Raw genomic sequence first — 20,352 nt, forward strand, 5'->3', positions numbered from 1 at the left:
CAGAGCTGTTTGCTGAGCAACACACAAGCGCGTATGTGTGTGTGTATGCGAGAGGCAACCCACATTTGTTATTTGTTAATCAAATTTCGTGCTCCTCTAACCTTCGGACTTGCACTGTGAGCCCCCCATAGTGGCCCAAAGCCGCCCAGTGCGAGTGAGATGGCAATCGAGTGAGAGGCTAGCCGTAGAGAAAACATGCGAAATGAGAAATTTTCCAGTTACGGGCGGCAACGGCAGACAGTGAAGTGGAGCACGCAGCTAACAACGGCATGCGTCTAACGATTTGCTTATCAACTGGCGTTGCGCTTATCACGTTGAGTAATGAATTTCTCGTGTGGTTGTCGCCGGTTCTTATTTATTTTCGGAGCTGCAATAAAATATTGAGATTTTTACAGTCAGTCAATCTCACCAGCAGCAGCAAAATTCTATAAAGATTAAAAATCTCACAAAAAAAATCACATTTCTAATTAAAGAAGACAATACAAAAGACTTGAAAATATATGTGACATAAGCAAACAACAGATAACTCCAAATCAAATGAAATAATTTTGCTACATTTAGATTACCTCACAGTTTGTCTGTCTCTCTCTATATTATATGAAACCTCACACCTCGACTGTAAAACGTAATTAATAACTTGTTGTGCCAATAAAGTAAACCAAGCCATCGCCTCTTACCCCTTGAACTCTGAACAAAGATTCTGCGCCCTTTCTCAAAGATGCTGTAGCCCATTCATCCCAATTCTTGGCTTCATTTTTTTGGGTAAAAAATCCGAAAACACAGAAATTAATTTTGGTAAAGAGTTCATAAAGAAAAGGGATGATGCTGAGCCCTTTCCTCGATCTTCTGAGATCAAAGATGCTGAACCTTTCGACCATTTGCCAAGCCCTAGGGTTAGAAACCAGGCGTGTGTGCTCTTTTTTGTGCCAAAAATCTTGAACTTTCTTTATTAATTGATGCTGACATGAAAGAGTTCTGACCAGATCCAGTTCAGATGTGATAAGCGGTTTGGTCCAGTTCTCACAGCATCAATTTGATGGACAGCTGACCGTTAGAAACACATTTTTTATGAGACAGTGCGTATTTTAAGTTGCGTATACAGCTCGAAAATAGAAAAAGGAGAAAATTAATAAAAACGTAGGAAGTTTCCTAGTTGTAAACTGAAATATATCCGGTTTATTTTTAATACTTTAACATATGTAAGTATTTGCAGCTTTTCCAGTTTAAAATTGTAGAATTTTTTAACTGAAATTTGCTGGACTGGCCACAAAAGACAACTTGAGGGACGAACATAAAAATCGAATTAGTCACAGCAAGAGATAAAAATAATAATTAATGATCTTTGATACTAGACAGCTATAGGAAAATGTTAACTGTGTTTAATTTTTCGCACTTCCCACTCCTACTTTTAACACCCCAAAGACCAAAGACGAAAGATGAAAATATCGTTACAAAAATGTCAAAAAAAATACACAGAATAAAAGGAAAAAGGAGACTATAAAATCGGAAATCACGGAAATCTACCAAATTATTTGCAGTAGAGAATGCATTGAAAATTGGCAAAAATAATGTCAAGCGTAACAAGGGAATCGCCAGGGTTGGGGGAATCAGAAATCGACAGTTTGAATTAGGGTAGTTAATTTTTGCATATGCGTCGAGTCGGTCAAAATCCATTGGCACAGAAAATTACTAGATGGGTGTGTATGTATTTGTGTGTATGTTCATTTTCACCTTTGACCCAGTTTCTTAGGCTTTGCAAATATTTTTGCATCTTTGCAGCAGTCGTCGCCCTTTTGAATATCAAATGTGAATGCGTTGAAGACCAAACAAATTTTTTCGCTTTCTTCCTTCACGTCAGCTACAAAAGGTGCCAACAAGATTGAAAATGGAAATGAAAATTGTAAAAGAAAACCCACGTGGCGTCAGACATCGCCCATGAATATTTCACAAGACTTTGTTTTTTTTTTTTTGTTTACATTTTTTTTAAGTTGACTTCACATTATTATTTTTGTTTATACATAATGCAAAATACTTATTGACAGCTTAAGCCAAGTAGAAGAGAAGCAGGAGAAGGACTGAATGCTCAAAAGAGATTTTATCGCATTCTTTGCCAAAATTGCCTTAAAACAGTGAGATTTTGCCGCCTAAAATATAACCATCATAATTATGAGAGATTCAAGACGGAAATTTCTAATACGCTTTTGAGTTACAATTATCTTCACTTGAGACACTGTTGGAAGTATCAGTATTAGATCGATTGTTCGGGTTTATCACACTTCAATAAAATACACGCTGAGACTGATTCAAATGTCAATTGAATTGAAGGCAACTGCAATTCGAAATGCCTAATAAAAACGGCAGACAGAAAGGCAGCAAACGAACTCTGGCTATCTTTAATGGTGCTAATTGAATTGGGCAAGTATCGGGAAGTGTGATGTGGCGCCAATTTTGATGGTATTCGCAGGACATCTGCTTTAATTTGATAACGCAAACGGAAACCTCTGAAAATGTGATGGGCCCAAGACGATGCGATTTGATTGTCATGCTTATAAATGTTTTTGTAGGCTGTCACGCATAATAAGCCTGGGGAATTGCGATTTTATTTTTATGATTTTCTAATGAAAAATCTCATTTAAAGATCTTGAGCTTCGGGACACTAGACAGCACCTGGACAAATAGAAGTCTGAGGAACAACCCTTCGCTGTGGTTGAGATAAAGAAAACAACGGTCAGCGATGGCCTCAACTGACCTCCAACGAACGTTCAACATTTGCATAATGAAATATCTCGATGAATTTATATTTTTTGGCTCACATGATTTTCTATGTTTTTTCCCGGAAAAAAACTTGAATTTTTTGGGTAAAAATCCGAGTTTTTTAACGATGGAAAGGAAATCCCCTCAGTCAACTTCTAATGCTCATTGAACCATTTGATTCGATGAATTAAAGACGAGTACTCGTACACACTAGTATTTCATATCCCTGAAGCATTATATTTTTGATCCCAAGGCATTTGAAAGTCTATGATTGACATTTCGCCAGTATTTCAATTAAATTGCATTTGATATTATAGGAGTATTTTGCTTTTTTCCTATTTTTTTCATGTCATTTTTTTGTGTTTTTTTAATTGTATTTGACAAAGTTGCTAAACAAGATGTTGATTTTCCTTTCATTGCCGACACATCCAGCATCCATCATCCAGAGGGTTGCAATAGGGTAGCATAGCGTCTTAAAATCTGACGATGATGCTTAACGGTTGCCCTTTCTTGGTTTTCGGGCTAGAGATTATAACTGACATTTGACCATTGCAGTGGTCCAGCGATGAAATGCTGTATGGGTCAACTGGGGTGTTGGTAAGGGTTGAAAGAGTTGAAAGTTGCCAACTAACGGAAATTGACTGTCAATCAAAAAATGGCAAGTTGATCGCTAATGAAATTGCCCAAAAAGTTAGCTAATCAAAACATCTAACAAAGTATCGCGTTGCACTCGCAATCTTTCAAATTGGGTTATAAAATTACAATTGCGGCTAAGGAACAATAAAAAACAACAACAGCAATATAAATACAAAAAATGGGTTTACTAATGTTTTGCGGTTTAAATTTCAAATGATGCTCTCAAAGGGATGCTCCGAAGTCACCGAAATTGATACCGACCCGAGATCTGACCAAAAGGGGTGGCAACTGTTACCTTTTCCCTTTCGTTTGGGAAGCTGATAGATGGTAGCTGAAAACTGTAGCAAAAAGTTGTGACAATTACGAATTCAGGAGGTAGTCAAGTATCGCATTACGCCGCAGATTGCAATCTTTAACCCATATGAGGCAGCGGCTGCCGCGTGCCCCGAACGCCGAGTTGCCTCAAGGCGTTTTCTAATTACCGCATTAGCTGCCGATTGAGAAACATCTGCAGTCTTGCCACGTGGGCGTTGGCCGACTTCTAAGCATTGAACTGAGCATGTGGTCAAATTCGAGAATAGTTTTAAGCCAAAGTCAGCTCATGGTTTTGATGTCTTTGTCAAAGGCAGAGACAGCGACAACAGACAACAGAGGCCATTTGTGGAAGGTGTTGCACGGCCAGGACAATGGCCAATGGGCAACACCTACTGTTGCGGCATTGTTTTGTATATGTGCCATGATTTACGTGCTGATGAAAGGACCGTGAACCGACCTTAGGCTGACCAAGCCATAAGACCGAACACAGAAGACAAGAGACATGGGCATGGAAAAAGTTGTGAACCAGAAACTAGAACGGGAGCTCGAGCTGGTGTATTGTCTGCTGCCAAAATAATTGACCATATTTATGGACATTTTAGCCTTTTATGTAAGCATATTTCCTTTGCCAGTTGAGCATTTATTACACATTTCTTTCGCACTGACAACTATTTTAGTTTCTGGCCGTTCTCCAGCCCACCAGCCAGCGTCCCAAATGGCAAAAACAATTGCTTTTGGCCATGTTTTTGTGGCACATGAACTTCCTTCCGTAAGCAATTTAATGCTCATTTTGTGGGCGTTCAAATTGGTTTATTGTCGTTGACTGTTCTCTAGCCAGATGTCTAACCACCAGCATCAGCATGCTGGCTGTTTGACCATCGCATATGGTCGGGGCAAAGGTGTGGATATCTTACTTAGCTTGACCCATCAAATATATTGACTGCTCTTAAGCAATTGTATGAATAGCATTCAGGTTAAAATAACAGTAACAACAGTCAGTAATAATCATTAAGCTATTCTTCTATCTCATGAAGTGTTCTCAAAAAAACCTTAGACTGTGAGTTGAACACTGCCCCTACATACAAATGTCTCATCTCGCATGCCTGATCCCTCTATATATCACGACTTGACCAACAGATCAACAAAAAGCTTAACCCCTTTCAATTTGGTCGACAACTTTTTATTGTGGTCAAAACAAAGTAAATATATTTTCACATCTTTTTTTATATTTGTATTTTTTTATGAAAATGTGATTAAAACAATAAAGAGGAAAAAATAACACCAAAATTCGTTTCACAAAACAAATATATTAAAATGTCAAGTAGGCAAATGTCAATACTCGAGGTTACTGAGGTTGCTCAACGTCAATTATTGTATTACGAGTATGATTTCTTTTTTTTTGTTGTTGTTGTTGTTTTGTTTTGTAGAAAACATTTGCGGGTTTTGTCGGCAAGAGCGGTCGGCTTTCATTTAATTGTCGCCAAGTTTTTGCAAGAGAGTAAAATGCATTTTGATTTAGCAACTGGTTCGGCTCGTGATCTGCGACTCTCTGACAATCCGTTTGACATTTACAAGGCGGTTCACTTTTGTTTTTAATTAGATGAACTCCAATAGCTGCTGGGTGGTCTCCTTGCTCTGTGACTATGGCTCTGTGTCTGTCCCTGGATCTGTCTTTGGTCTTTGGTCTCTGGTCTCCCTAGTCACAGTGGTCTTTGGTCTTTGGTCTCTCAGGCGGGCTGATTATCGACGCCAGCGCTTAGATCTCGCCGTCGATTAAGCTGCTTAATGCCATTAACATGATTAAGTGACTGGCTTGGCCTGAGAACTGGGTGTGCTATGACGACAAAGGGGAGATGGAGTGGGGTAGAAAGGCGGCGGCTCCCGCTGACAGCCCTTTGGGGGGGTTTTGCACTCTTGGGGAGCAGCGAATGTAATTCATTCATAATTTTGTACAGGAGTTCGCGGCTGCTAATTGAACAATTGAACTCTGATCGCTCATTAATAAATGTGATTGTATGAATAACTGAATGAATTCGAATCTCCACTAGCATTATGAATATGAATATTGTAAAAAAAAATACTATCGAATGGTTCGTCATTGGCCGAATGAACGAAAGGTTGTCCAACAGTTCAACGGGGTTAGGTGATCTCGCATCCTGTTTAACAGGACTCGCAGCCTGGAAGGTCGCGCTTTATGGCAGGGTTGTTGCTCGGACAGTGTCAAAGGTCAAAATGGACGAAAACTTCTCATGGGTCAGTATTATTTTTGGGAATAGAAAACTTGTTTCATCGCAAAACTTCAATTATTTCTCTTTTTTCTTTGGTATTTTATTTTAATTTGACCTTTGAACTTAGCCAAGTCCCATCACAGTTTGGGCCAATATTTCCAGTATGCATTCTCTCCTCGACGATGGGAAAGAGCCGGAGCCGAAACTGAATCTGCAGCTGCCTTCCGAATCTAACAAAAGCTAACAAAGCATTATCAGCTGAAAAGATAACTCAAGTCTGCAGTAAACAAATTTATTTAAGCTTATTTGCATTTAGCGGCAACATTTGTTGAAATCTCAAAAATTTTGAAGATAGTTGTGATCACTGTGGAATTGCGTGACGCAATCTACCGACTTTCTCACCGAAATTATTTTTAGTTTTATGAATGAATTCTCTTGAGTTTGTCGAAGGAAGTGCGAGTATGCGTAATGCAGTAATAAGCAAACAACTAACTTAATGTAAACATCCCAAACGAGATCTACGAAGTTTATCAACTTTTAAATATTTACCAGACTATGTCTTGGTGCAAGTGGGTCACTCCAGCATTTGATTCGGCTCCAACTTAGTCAACGTATGCATCATTCTTATATCTGAATGAATGTCGTATACAGCAGAGGTTAAAAATGTTGTGGGAACTGTAGAGATCTTCAAGCGGAAGGTGAACATATGTTGTTATTAGATAGACTTGGTTCCGTTTGAGGGAAGTGCAACACATTGCGACATTAAGAAGGGAAGGTACTTTAATTGTATTTGAATTCTTTAAAGAACTTGGCAATAATTCACATCATAAGTAAACATTCCAATTGAACTGTTTAATTTCAGCCTTCAGTTCCACTCACACAATTGTCAATTAATATCATGCATATTTTGTTCGCATTCCTTGAAACATCTGTGGAACAAAATATCTTGCTTTTATGTAAATAAAACTGAATACAATCAGAAGTCCATCCGGTTGTAGTCAAGCCATTTATAAGATTTCTTATCCATTTCTTTGCAGGTCAGCTAATTACTTCCTTGATTACTGTTTGTAATGCAAATCGACAACTGTTCAATTGACCAGTCGAAGTCAGACCGGAACCTGGTTACTTAACACTTTTGAATCACCCTTCTTAGGGTATAAGAAACCCGATAAATTATTACATGTCACACTCACGGCTCGACTTTGATTGCCTTGTGGTTTCCAATTTCGAGGGCGACAGTTGTCGATAATCTGAGACGGGGTAAACATATCAGTGTAACGATTGCGGTCAATAAACAACCCTCCAAATGGGTTGATCATATTTAATAACAATTGATATAAATATTGAAAGTATTATTGAGCCATAATTGCCAAAAAGGGTGCAACGAATTCGTGTGAAATTTCAAGCAAGAGTTCCAGTCAGAGTTCCAATATAATCCAATCGTTTGCTTATCTATCTTTATGTTGCCTTTGGGATGGAATATCTAGTCACTTGTTGCTTGCAATGCATAAATAAAATTTCGGAAAATTATTTATTAAAACAGATAAGAGAGTATGCTTATCAATGATGTCTAGAAATAAACTGAAACCAGAGCGTGTCTTTGAAGATAACTCTGCTTGGTCTCAGCTTACACACAGTTCATAAAACTCGTAAATAACTCATCGAAGACCAGAGAGATAACCAAGGGTCTAATGAAAGGATTTCTACAAGAAATCATAGCATTTACTATAGTTCATTCTTTGCTATGTCCGCATCCTGTTTGAACTGATTACAGAATATATTGTTTTTGTACAATTCTCACGGAAATCTTTTCCAACCGATGTCAGTTCATTACTTTTTATATTTTTTATTTTTCCTGTACTCGCACTGTAACAAATTCCAGAGAGTGTAAGAAATGCACGCCTCCAAGCGGAATTCCCCCGCTTATGCTTATTGGGGGCCCCTTCTCATAAATCGTAATCCTCCACGGCCAAATTGTTCTGTTGCCCTGTAGATCCTCCACAGGAATATGTATATTTTTTTAATGCTTGTCCAGATGTTTTCTTAGCATTTTACCATGTGTCGCGGAGGTTTTCCACATTTAAATATTGTCGTTGGGGTTTTCTTTTCTCAGTTCTCACACTCGTGTAGCTAATTTGTGATTTCTGCTGGTTTCGGTATTGAGTTTTTGGTTGTGTGTGTGTTTTACGGTTGCTTTGTCAAACCATTTTACGGCAATTGATTTCGTTGCTACTTTATTGACACTCAACTGGATGGATGACAGGCAAGTGCTGTATGATTTATTAATATAGTATGTTTACGTTTTTAAAGTCGCGGCGGAACTCGAAGTGATGGTATGCAGATCATAGGTAAGACTCACGCTCTTGAAACTATCGAAGTCTGATGATATCATGAGAAAATTTGACTTCCTACACCTGTCCAACTGACAACAACCTGCCTATGCAAACACATCCTGTATCCGGATCAGGATATGCGCCAGGAAATCAAACTGCTCCAAAATCGCGTAAAATTCAAAATGTACTCCATGTAAATAATCTTAGGAAGAATGCAGAAGGAACCACCAATTGCTACAAATTCTCAAGGATATTCAACTACAATATTCAAATGGATGGGGGAAAATCGGGGAGAGTGCGGGTGTGCACAAGCGGCGCAATAAGCGTAATTTGAACACCGCGAGAAAAACGATGGAGTAATACACCGGGGAGCAGACACAAAGATTTCCAATTTGATTTTGGTCGCAATAAGATTTTCCCACACATATTCTCCGTATAGGGGGAAAATGTAGGAAAATTAGTCTGTTTATGCTTAATTTGTTTTGTGTATTGAGTTTCTGGAACTGTCGCAGGAAGTGCATCAAATAGTTGCTTATGGCAAAATGTTGACCCCGGTGAACTGTAACCAAAAGTGCACCTTGTGCTACCTGCAACATGCTGCATGCAACCCAAGAGCTGTAATGCGGCACATGCTGCGGTTTTGCTTTGTGCCTCCTAATTGCACTCGTAATCGAGAGCCATACAAATCACGTCACGTCAAACAAAAGCAAGTCAAGTGCACAAACCCATGAGCTGGCTACCTGTTTCCAGGATATGCTCGGTTTGCGCAGGCGTAGCTCACTCTCGGTCAGTGTTCAATTTCAGCTGCAGTTTGCGGACACAGGACATCGTCTGTCCTCAGCGCAGATGGTCGGAGCACTTTTAGCACTCGCTTGCGGTTTTCCTTTTTTTCCTGCTGGGTCAGTAGTGAAAAGGAGAATTAATAGCCCATATTACAAGCGGGTTATGGCTGCTGATTGTGTAGTAGTCTAAAAAAGTTGAGCATAAAAAACACAAGTTAAAACTTTGATTAGGAAATGTTCCGAAATACGAATTCAAATGTTTATATCTATGAACATTAATTTTGGCTCAAAAAATTTAAATTTTGGTTAATTTATTGAGTAAAATAGACAATGACATCTCAATATGTAGCATGTTTACCAATTCAAATAAACAAAAATAAAAAATTAAATAAAGGAATATAATTTATAATAGTAGAAGGATATATACAGTCAAATTTCTGATCACATACTCATAGTCGAATGAACTTTGTCTGCCCAACAAAAATATCTACCAAGAGGAATAGCTGGCTAATGGAGATATCCGTTAATGGAGTTTTCACTGTACTAACTTTGTTAACACATTCAGAATTCAATAATCACCAAATACTATGTAATATGGCCAAATGTAAATCATACTCGAACACCTTCGACTAAAGATTTTTATGTTTTGCGATCAAATGTTCTGTCAGTGGATTTTATAGTTTTCTGAATAAAAAACGAGTTATAATTTTCATTTTAATACTATTATTCATGTGATCAATATTAAATATGTTTAAAACAAACATATATACATGTAAACTGGCATTTGTGATCCTCCAGACATCTGCACTATTTAACACAAGATGGAGCTATAGCTGAATCCGCATGTGGAGATGTCTCTCTGACTGTCTGCTCTGGGCATGTGTCTTCCCGCTTCATTTGCCGCTTAATCGTTGTTGACGCGCATAAATTGTTCGTTTGCCTTCGGAAGGCAATTAATTACGAGGGGAATGGCAAGCGGTTGCCACATAGTGGCGTACATATGGATCACCCCTTTCCTGATATTGGTATTTATTTTGTCAACAAGCGGATTAGGCAGTGGCAGTAATACGATCGCCCACCAAAATGCCATACAAACAAGGGTCCACAGTTCTGGAAGCCCTAGTTATGCGGTTGTGATTTCTGTGAGGTGAGAAATTGATATTTTCAAAGTGCTCGAAATGTGTCCATTGACAACTGTCAGTCTATTTTTAAGTGCAGCCCAAAAAAGTTTCTCACAAACTACCCTAATAAAGACACGTATTGCAGCTCCAATTAAAATTTAATTTTAAAGCAAACACTAATTGCAGTTGCATTGACTCAAACTACGCCTAATTTCGCCCCTAGCAAGCACCCCTACAACCTTGCCAGCAATTCCCTAAGCCCGAGTGTAGAGTTTAGTATATAGTGTGGAATATATTCTCGTGAGCGACAGAACTCCGTGTCTCTTTTTATGCTGCAGGTGGCTTGTTTCAGTGGTGCTTGCGTGCTATTCGCCTGGTCGCATAGTCAGGCAGTTTCCACAGAGATTTTGTTGTCGCCGTTTTGAGGTCGCCGTCTACCAATTTTATAGTTTCCGGATCAAAAGATCACTTCCTGCAAAAGGAATATGACAGGATGCTTGCAGGCTGTGAAAACGAGTGGGCTTGTGGGAAATTTTGAGTCCTGTCGAAGTATTAACAGTATGCTTTAACATGGGAAAACTTGCGGCTGGAAGTACTATGATGTTCTCAAGAAGACAATTATAGAAATAACATTTTGCAATGGCAAGCAAGGAAACATATTATTATATTTAATACCAACTTGTACTTATTTATTCGTCTTTCGATTAATCCTTTCCTTTGGGGCTTTCCGATGACAAACAAATGCATTTTCAATAACCATTGAACTTAAATGAGCTGCAGCAAAAGAATAAAATAAAATCTCAGTGTGTAATTTACGAGACATTTATCGTTGGCTTCCTCCAATAAACGAAAACAGGACACTCGCAAAACGCATTACATTGCTAAGCTGTGAATATCCTTTAAGTAGAAGCGAAGCTGCGACCACTGCCATTTACAATTTTCTAACCCTTTGCTTCATCCTTTCAACTCCACCCCCACATACGGAGCCACATCCTTTTGGCGAACTTTTCGCAAACATTTTCCACGTTCGGATATGCCGCAGAGTCGCGGAGAGATAAGCTTATGTGAACTATTGCCGGGTAGATAAACAAAGCCATGGAACAACGCCAATGACAAACACAAAGACAAACACACACACACACACACGCGGCATCCTCAACCATCGATCGGTCAAAAGCCTTGTCCACTGGATGCCGCTGGCAGTTTACGTAAATGATATCCCGTAGCGAAAGGATTTCCTTATAGGCCGCTGCACACTTTAGCAACACTCACCCGACACCTCAGTTGTCTTCACCTTCAGCCTCACTCTCAACCCTTTCTTTGGCTTTGCTGGCTTCATGTCCTGAGACACACTAGGCGACTGTTTATGTCCTTTTTGCATATTACTTATTCTCAGTGGGATGCTGGTATGTTCGGATGTTGTTGTGCAACTTTTAGCTCAGCCCATTATACTATTTATCATAATTTTTCAATTTAACACCGTTTCATACTACTCCTGGGATATTGTCCTTATACTTGTATGTCCTGTGTGCTGGCCTGTGTGCTTGTGTGTGGATAGTTTCTCAATGTTTACTTGCGCAAACATCCTTTGACAAACTTTTCCATTGTCCAGTTACTTTGATGGCTTAGCCTGTACTTTCATTTTTGCATTCTCATCGATTCATCTTTTGCAAGCTGCCAATGTGTTTGCTCAGCTCATCCGCATTCACACACAACCACATCGACATCCGCATCAGCATCAGCATTGCAGAGAGATTCCGAATTGCGTTAAGGACGTTGTTATTAATGAGCATTTTGACACTTACGTCTTGACATTTGCACAGCTGCTCGTTTGTCTTAAGACTTTCTTCGGTCATTCTCGGGGCGACTGCAACCATTTGAGATAACAATGCGATAGAAAAGGTCAAACTGACTCCATCCATAGGTGACTCTCACAATTTAAATAAAACTCTAATTATATTTACTTTCCCTCAGGTCACTGAATTCATCAACCAGAGCTATTGTAAATATTCTTTTATGATATGGAGCTTCTAGTCAATCAGATAATTGTTTTAAATATTGCAGAGCTTTGTTAAAAGTAAAAATAATTTTTGTCCAATGATTTTATGAAACATTTTAAACACTTTTCTTATGATAATATAATATTATTTTCTTTTACTTTAATTTCCACTTTCTACAAAGTCAAAGTCTATTAGTTATGGAAATAGCTGCTAAGGGGATTCTAACTATTTAATTCTAATTATATTATAGTGCTAAACTAATTCCCTAATAGTTTTCTATTTATTTTATTTCTAATTAGATTAATTTTTATAAACTTTCCTAGAGTCTTTAAAATAACTTTTTATATATAACTAATTTAAGTAACTTGAGTGCTAAATAAACTGATAATTAAACAGGCTTTAGTCTTGTATCAAGATATGCAAGCCTTAACAAATAACTTTTATTCAAATATCCACAACTAAATGAAAACATAAATCCAAGAAAAAACAAACAGTCTCGGCACATGGGACACGAGACACGGCTTCATCATCACCAAGCTGAGGATTGAATCTTGGACTGTGCATCGGGAGATCATCGCTGACCATTGTCCATTTCAGAGGCAGCTGCCGTTGTTGCAGGACCACCCCTTAAAATATTTATATGCACACATAGGAGTAGTTCGGTGGACTATGCAAAAGGCATTCCGATCCCGTGGCCGGTTATTGTAAGGATTGTTTGCCTTCAATTTGACTACAAACCATAATTTATCTTTTCAGACGTGTTGGTTCGTTGGTCAGCGCGACAATGTGAGGCAGCGTCAAGGATTATTGATTATGCAAAGTGCCCGAACCGGACAATGGCGAGAAAAACAAAAGGCTTAAGCAAAGAAAAGGATACTAGTGCGAGTACGAGTACGAAAAAAATAAAAGGAAAAGGAAGAGATTTGAGATTCCTTAAAGGGTTGCACAGCACGTCAGCAGACTGGACAGCAGAAATTATGAAATATTCACTGATACCTGAAGGAATGTCTCTCTGGTCTAGAAAGTATCCCCTTACAGAACAACGCGTGTGTTTTCAGTTATTAGAGAGATAATAATAGTTTCTGACATTGACCGTCGGAACTGATGAGTTGAGGTTGTCCAAGCTGTTAATGGTCAGTTTCGCTATTTTGGCATGGTTAATTATTTTTCTGCTCCTGACTGACTGTGAGAAAGTAGCGCCTAATGATGCCGAGATTTGCGTCTGGACAATCGTCCAAGTCCATGATCTCGAAGTGGTGGCAAAGGTGAGCGAAAGGCTTCTCCAAGTGGCAGGCGTTGATGGATGCTGACGGATTAGGGCGATAATAAATGATGTGTCGTTCATTTTGTGTGAAATTTCACAAATTGACCAAATAAAGCGAACGCTTCGGCGGCAAAGGGAGTGGTCAATAGACCATCAGCTGACCCTTTACTACTTACTGACTAATTTCATTTCTCTTGAAACCAAATGAAATATTCTATTTTACAAGTCGCGCACAAATGTAATAATTTTTCTTCTGTGCTAAATGGACAGATTTTTCAGAGTATCCTTAAGCGAACTAGAAAAGAGCTTAAAGCTTTTGTTACAGCAATTCATTCACTGCATGTTAAATTACATATTCATGTGGAGTGCAGCGACAATGGGTCTCAAGTGTCCTAAGCATTATCCTTTTACGCCTTTTGTCTGGCGATGCATAAAAAGAGGCAAAAGTGCCAACAGTATGCTCTACCACAGAGCTTATTAGTGACGGGATTAAACTCAAATAAATAAAATTATTCATATTAAATTAGCTTAACATAATATATTTGGAAACTTCACTTGGCATACTCATACATACTATACGATTATTTGTATATAGATTTTTATCGTATTTAGTTCACATTTTGTGCTAACCAATTCAAAAACTAATCCTATGCAGTAGGATTTGACGCTGCACATTTTTAGGTCCTTCTTTTGGGTTGACTATTTAAATTTTTATGTGCGGAAGGAAACGTAATTCAATCGGATCCCGACGACTTCAACTTCAAATACAACGACAACGTTTTGTGGTCAAACAAAGCAACCGTTTGAGTGCCACATAAAGTAGTAAGAATTATGGCTGTGGCTTGGCTCTGGAAAAAGAAAAGATTCGGAGATAAATGGGCAGCCGGCTAATATCAATATCCTTTGACAAGATCTACAAAATAGTCAAGCTGTGCTCATTAAACGGTATTTTTGTGGCCATCCGACCGTATCCGCTGCCCATTGTACGTAACAGTTTGCATCTTGTTATCTTCGAGTGCGAGTGTGTGCGAGGGTGAACATTAGACGAAGGTTTACAGCTTCCTTGGCTACAATTTGCGGTAGGCGAAAGAAGCGAGCAGCGAACCAAGGCACCAACGAATCAGCGAAGCATCCATCCATCCATCTATGCCTCAACTACAGTAAACAAAAAGCCGCCTTTGTTATGGCTAAGAATTGGAACTGCAACTGAGAAGAGAGATTGGGTCTGAAGATGAGTGCGAGTGTGAGTTTCAGTTTCAGCTTGAGAACGTGTGATTCCTGACGTTGGTTTGGAGTGCACTCACAGCTTGCCTGATGTTGCTGCTCCTGCGAGTGGGCTCCTAATGTGCTTCTAATATGAATATGTATCTATTGTCTTCTGCGACAAAAATGAGCGGCATTGTTATGCAGCGTGGGATACAGATGCAGATACTCTAGGAAAACTGCCGTGTGAGCTGCTGCTTCTGCTGTTGGCTGATTAACTTGACATGTTAATAGCAATAAACACACATTAAACAATTGTGCATCACTATCAATGGCAAATTCACAACTTAGCAATCGATTGGCTGTCCATGCTCAACTAAACAGCTGACTTTAATCTCAATCTCGGTTCAGCGTAAACCTAATTGAAATTGTTCACCCTAAAAATTGATGTCACCAAAGATCGGCAATGGTGCACTGCACAGATCAGGACCAAAAGTTCAGTGCTCAACCAGATCCAATATAAGCGTAGAGTTAATCAAGGCATAACAACTACAACAAAGCAAACAAACAATCACACTTGCTGTTACTATCTATCAGTCTTATATAAACCATATACGTGTAGAAGTATATATATAATATACTATGTAACTAAAATCGTTTCCACTGTGCGGAAATTCCGTTTAGTTAGTCTGATAACAAGCACAGATTTTGCTGTTGTTTTTGTCATAAATATATTCACAGTCCAGTGTATTTAACTAAGTGCTATTTAGCAGCTAATTATGAGTCCGCATATACATATACTATATACTTTTCTTCATTTATTTTTTTTGCGCATTTTGTTTACATTTTCAGCTTGACAATTGACAGCCTGTCATAAACAAACAGCTACAACTAAGAGAGAGAGAGAGAGAGGGAGTCTGTGTGTTTAAGAACCTAAAGATGGATGCCATAGGGGAGCTGAGGAGCAATCGAGGGTACTTTTGATGCGCGGACGCACACAAGTCGACGCTTAAAAGCAGGTCAATCGACCTCGTCCAGCAATTTAATGGGGCTTATCAGTCGTTCAAAGAAACAAAATGCTTCTTATCAACAAGCTGTCTGCAGCAACAGAACAATAAGAACAACAACAACATAACATCAATCGGCTATACATACAACACTTATATGAATATGTGGTATACATATAATACCATCTCATATAAATACACATAAAAGCAGACAATTCTGACTTCCTTCGTACAATTTGATACGTTCTGTTTGTTGAAATGTCTGGAAAGTTTTTTTATTTAAATAAATATTCACAAAATGCAATTCAGGCATGATGAGTCAAGACATTCAAAATGGCTAGAACAAATATTTAAAATATATATGTAGTCGACATGGTTCCTTAAAATTTGGTTGTGATAAAAATGAAATTCTAAAGTTATTTAAGCCATAATTTAATTATGTAAAAACTAATAGCAGTTATCGGTCTCCATTGTTGGTAAATTGTTTTCTCTAATATTGCTTTAGTAATTATGATCTACTAATTTCGTATATTTTATCGATATTACTACTATTTAGTGGGAATATCCGCTGCTGTAGGTAATGGATATCTCAAAGTTGAAACTGCCCGACTTTCTTATTTATTAAGTTGATGTATAATTTAAATTCATAGAAAAATTACTAATATTTAACTAAATATATCCTCATTGTACAGGGGATTATTTATGTTTAACAATCTGTTCAAAGAGGTAAGGGGTATTTTTGTAAAAAGGTAATTGAAATGCGCTTTGCGCTGTCGCCATGTAAACATGATGAATACATTTGTATGTAATAAGCAAAAGCCGCAATGACAATAGAAACAATATTAAACTAAGCACCCTCTTTACAACATTTTGCTTAAGAATTGCAATCGTGCTGAAAAGTTTAAGTGATTAGCGCAATTTAGCGAAAATAACACGCAAAATCCCCGCTTGAACGCCATTTCAATGGAACTTAAACACATCGACACTCTCACGGTCACATGTATTCAACTATGTATGTGTGTATGTGTGTGTAGAGACACCCACAGTGTGACAAGTGGTCGTCTAATAGGCCAGAGAGATAGTATAAATTGGCAAGGGCTGCGCTCGGCAAAATTCCCCCGCTGAGCCGTGGGTTTTAGTGAGTTAAGTGTGGGAAAAGTGGCAACATCGCCGTCACTTTGTCACTTGTCACGCACGCCCACAACAGAGTACAACCCTCAAGACAAGAGTTGTTCTCAACAATGGATAAACAATTGCAGATCCTCACAATCGGATTTCTATGCTAATCGTCTCATTCACATTTCTATTCTGATGCGTAAAACTCAATGAGCATTCAAGGACCAGGAAACCAACTCGCAGCATCATCTTTTTACTTTTTTTGCGAGTTATTCAGTTCAACTGCGCACACGCAGCGGGACAGGGTGGGATTGTGCAACATCAGCAGCAGATAAAAAAAAACACAAACAAACAAAGCAAAGGAATGAGAAAGAGGAAAAAGTGATCTCAGTAATCCTTTCAATGCGCCACTTAAGCCGATCAGGCGTGGCAAAACGACAGAACGAGATGAAACCCTTGGACCTCGCCCATCATAACCCTGTCCTCGAGGTCCTAGACCCTATGCGTGCAATCGTCAGCAGGCAGCAGCCTCCGTCGATCCCATTGTGGACCATTTAGTGTATGCGGTTCGTCTGCTGTTTGTTAACCCATTCGAGTTCAGACTGTAGCTCGACAAATTAGGGCACTCAGCATCATTGTTCTCTTTTTCGGATTTCATTGAGGTCGTTTGGCAGTTTTTGTTTGCTTTTTAATGCCCAAGATCAAAATGTTTGCACTGAAGGGTTGATCCTGTTGCTCTTGAACGTCTTCGGTTTTTTTTGTGTATTTTATCTCTTTCCTTTTGTATGATCTATATATCTGTGTAGTTGATCTTGATTCGGGATAGCTGAATGATCAGCCTCTTGGTTCTGGCCTATTTAGTTTGACTTTTGCACTCTCATCTTCCGCTACGGGGCTGCACGTGCCACTAAAATGTCAATAAAAAGTGAATTTCAATGTAATTGAGGATGTTACTTTATCTGGTAGCCAATTTCATATTAAAAAAAATATATATATATACATATATCGAGTATTTCAGTATTACTGTATATAAATAAACAATAAATTTTGTTTACAATACTTATTTGGGATGTTCAAGCTCTCGGCTTTCAAAGCTCAATATGTCCTATGTATTCATTTTACAGTATATTAGATCCATTAGGCTAATTATTCAAAGCACGAAGAAAGCTTAAGCTGAACTGCTGAGCTTGTGTGGAAATCAGTTGATTGATGTTGGCATTGTTATGCTTTGTCAGGATGATAAGTTATGCAACGCAATTGCGGCAGTGGCACCCAGTTTCGGGATTCAAATTACACCTGGAAGTAAAAATTTGCTGAGCCGAGCAGCGCGCAAACAAAGGCAGCAACCATTTCAATTACGAGTCTATGCTGCTGGATAACAACGGCAAGCAAACAGATTATTTTCATAAATTAGACTTTATTAATCATTAAGACGACAACATGAAGCATGGGGCATGAGGCAATCGACCAGTATAAAGCGCGGCCCAATGCCAAAACGGGACAGTTGAAGGACAACGAGTCTAAAGTAAAGGGATGTATTGTCTTAAAGGATGTGCAGCGGTCAGCTTACAAACTGGACATTGGTCAGCGCATTGGTCAGTCACGCACATAATTTCCGAGTTCCTTTGGGACAGGGATGGGACAGGGATAGAACACCCAGCGGGATCAGAGGTCAGCACCGTACTTTTGATCATTTCTTCTCACAGTACGAGTACTCGTCCCGACGAAGGAAACTTAAGAAGTTTTCACGTTGAATTTTAATGATTTTTATATTCAAATTAGCTTTGCCCGCCTTTTCCAAAGTGCGCAGATTTTTTTTCATAGTCTTGGAGCTGTAACTCGTTTGCCCAGTTCCAAGACAGGGGAGTTTCAGTGTCCCAGTTGTTCTCTTTCACAGTTGCCTCGCATTCATAGGTCAAGCTGCGCGAAACTTTTTCAAAATGGCCAATGTCCCGTGTTCGGTTAAACTTGTTACAATTCCGCAAAAGGGTCAATCTCTCAAAGGGCAACAATTAAGAATGAAACGGTGGCCATTTTGTCGAAATGTGACCAACCATTGAGCGTCTTGAGTATGTAGAAACTATTTTAGATATGCATTGCAATTTTAATATTCAAAGTCAAAGTGTAATACCGAAATATTCTCTGTCTTTTTCTCTATTATTCATCATAGAAGCCGACTTAACATTGATGACTCTTGTGGTGCGCGAGTTCCGAAAAACTAATTATCTACATACACATCCGGTGTTTTTCACAAAAAAAAAGATTTTCTAAAACAGAGACAAATAAAAACTAGCTAACTATTCAGGTGAACTTTGCAGACCTCAAGCGTTGACTCGTGTGCCTCATAAAATTTTTAATTTATTGTCGTATCTTCATAAGTTTTTCTAGAGCAGCGACCGTCAAAATGATTTTTTGTGTGTTTTAATGGCAGTTTAACTGCCTGGGCGATGTCTTCTTTATGGCCACATCTTGTGTACCTTGCTTGACACCTGTAGCTTCATTTTGGTGACAACTAGCGCAACAACAAACGACTCACTTTGTTGCCAGATCTTGCTAATTTTCTCACATCATTGCTGAGCTTTGACTTGGTAATCGTCTCTTACAGATGCAACTGTGCAATTGTGAAGTTCAAATCCGTTGATCTTGTTATCTCAATTTACACTCCGCATATGGCGTTTGTTTACTTGATGCAACACGCTTTGAGCTCAACCGCCTTCTTCTCCGGATGCTTGTTTACTTTATTTACAGGTAGTGCACTTCCGGAACTTCTGACGGCTATAAAACCGTTGCCCAATCTTAATGAAGATAAATTTTATGCTTTTTATTTACTTCCCAAGAACGTCATGTATCTGTCAGTGGCAATCGTGTTTTGGTTTAAAATTTCACCTTTTGAGAGAGAAATTGTTCTGACATGTAAATTAATAAACTTCAGGATAGTGTCCTCGTAACAGGCGCGTAACTGCAGTCAATTATTCGAATTCGAGCGGAATATCCAGTTTCCAGCCATCAGCATCCCGTTTCAGGATGGCGGATGGCTTCAGCATCATCATCATTATTAACACTTTCCACGGCTATGCGCAGCACTTGAACTTGGCTTTCCAGCATTGTTGCTTTTTGGGTAATGTTCTATAATTACACCATCAAGTTGACTGATGACACAAATGAATCCTTGTCGCTCCCTTTCAACCCGATCTGCATAAATTCATAATTTTTCTCTTCACCGACCCAAGCCAAAATCCCTTAAATGCTATCGGGGTGTGTACTTTGTCTTAGAGTTAGGGATAGCGGTTTGACTTTTCCACACGGCCAGGCAAGAAAAGGATTGAACACATGCATACGAGAAAGTATTATACTTGCTGTGTTGTGACCTTAAAACTGACTGATTGTTTCTTCAGTTTTTAGATGAATAAACTATTATTAAAAACCTATACATATTATTGGAGGAGATTCTTTTGATAATCGGTTATATTTTGTACTCTATGTATATTTTTAACGTAGTAGTGCATCGATATACCAATTATCTCCTTCGGTATATTTTAATATATTTTGATATATTAATTAAGTAGTAAGTAAGTAAGTAATATATTAATTAA

At 38.6% G+C, this 20,352-nt stretch overlaps 1 long non-coding RNA gene across 1 annotated transcript; it reads left to right on the top strand.

The window, feature by feature from the left end:
* The first annotated feature begins 12,587 nt into the window (after positions 1 to 12,587).
* On the top strand, positions 12,588 to 13,046 carry LOC133838345 (uncharacterized). Its single transcript, XR_009893936.1, has 2 exons — positions 12,588 to 12,873; positions 12,926 to 13,046. It is a non-coding gene; the product is annotated as an uncharacterized LOC133838345 (long non-coding RNA).
* The last annotated feature ends 7,306 nt before the right edge of the window (positions 13,047 to 20,352 follow it).

This window comes from Drosophila sulfurigaster, chromosome 2R (genome assembly GCF_023558435.1).
Source record: "Drosophila sulfurigaster albostrigata strain 15112-1811.04 chromosome 2R, ASM2355843v2, whole genome shotgun sequence".
Taxonomy (NCBI): domain Eukaryota; kingdom Metazoa; phylum Arthropoda; class Insecta; order Diptera; family Drosophilidae; genus Drosophila; species Drosophila sulfurigaster.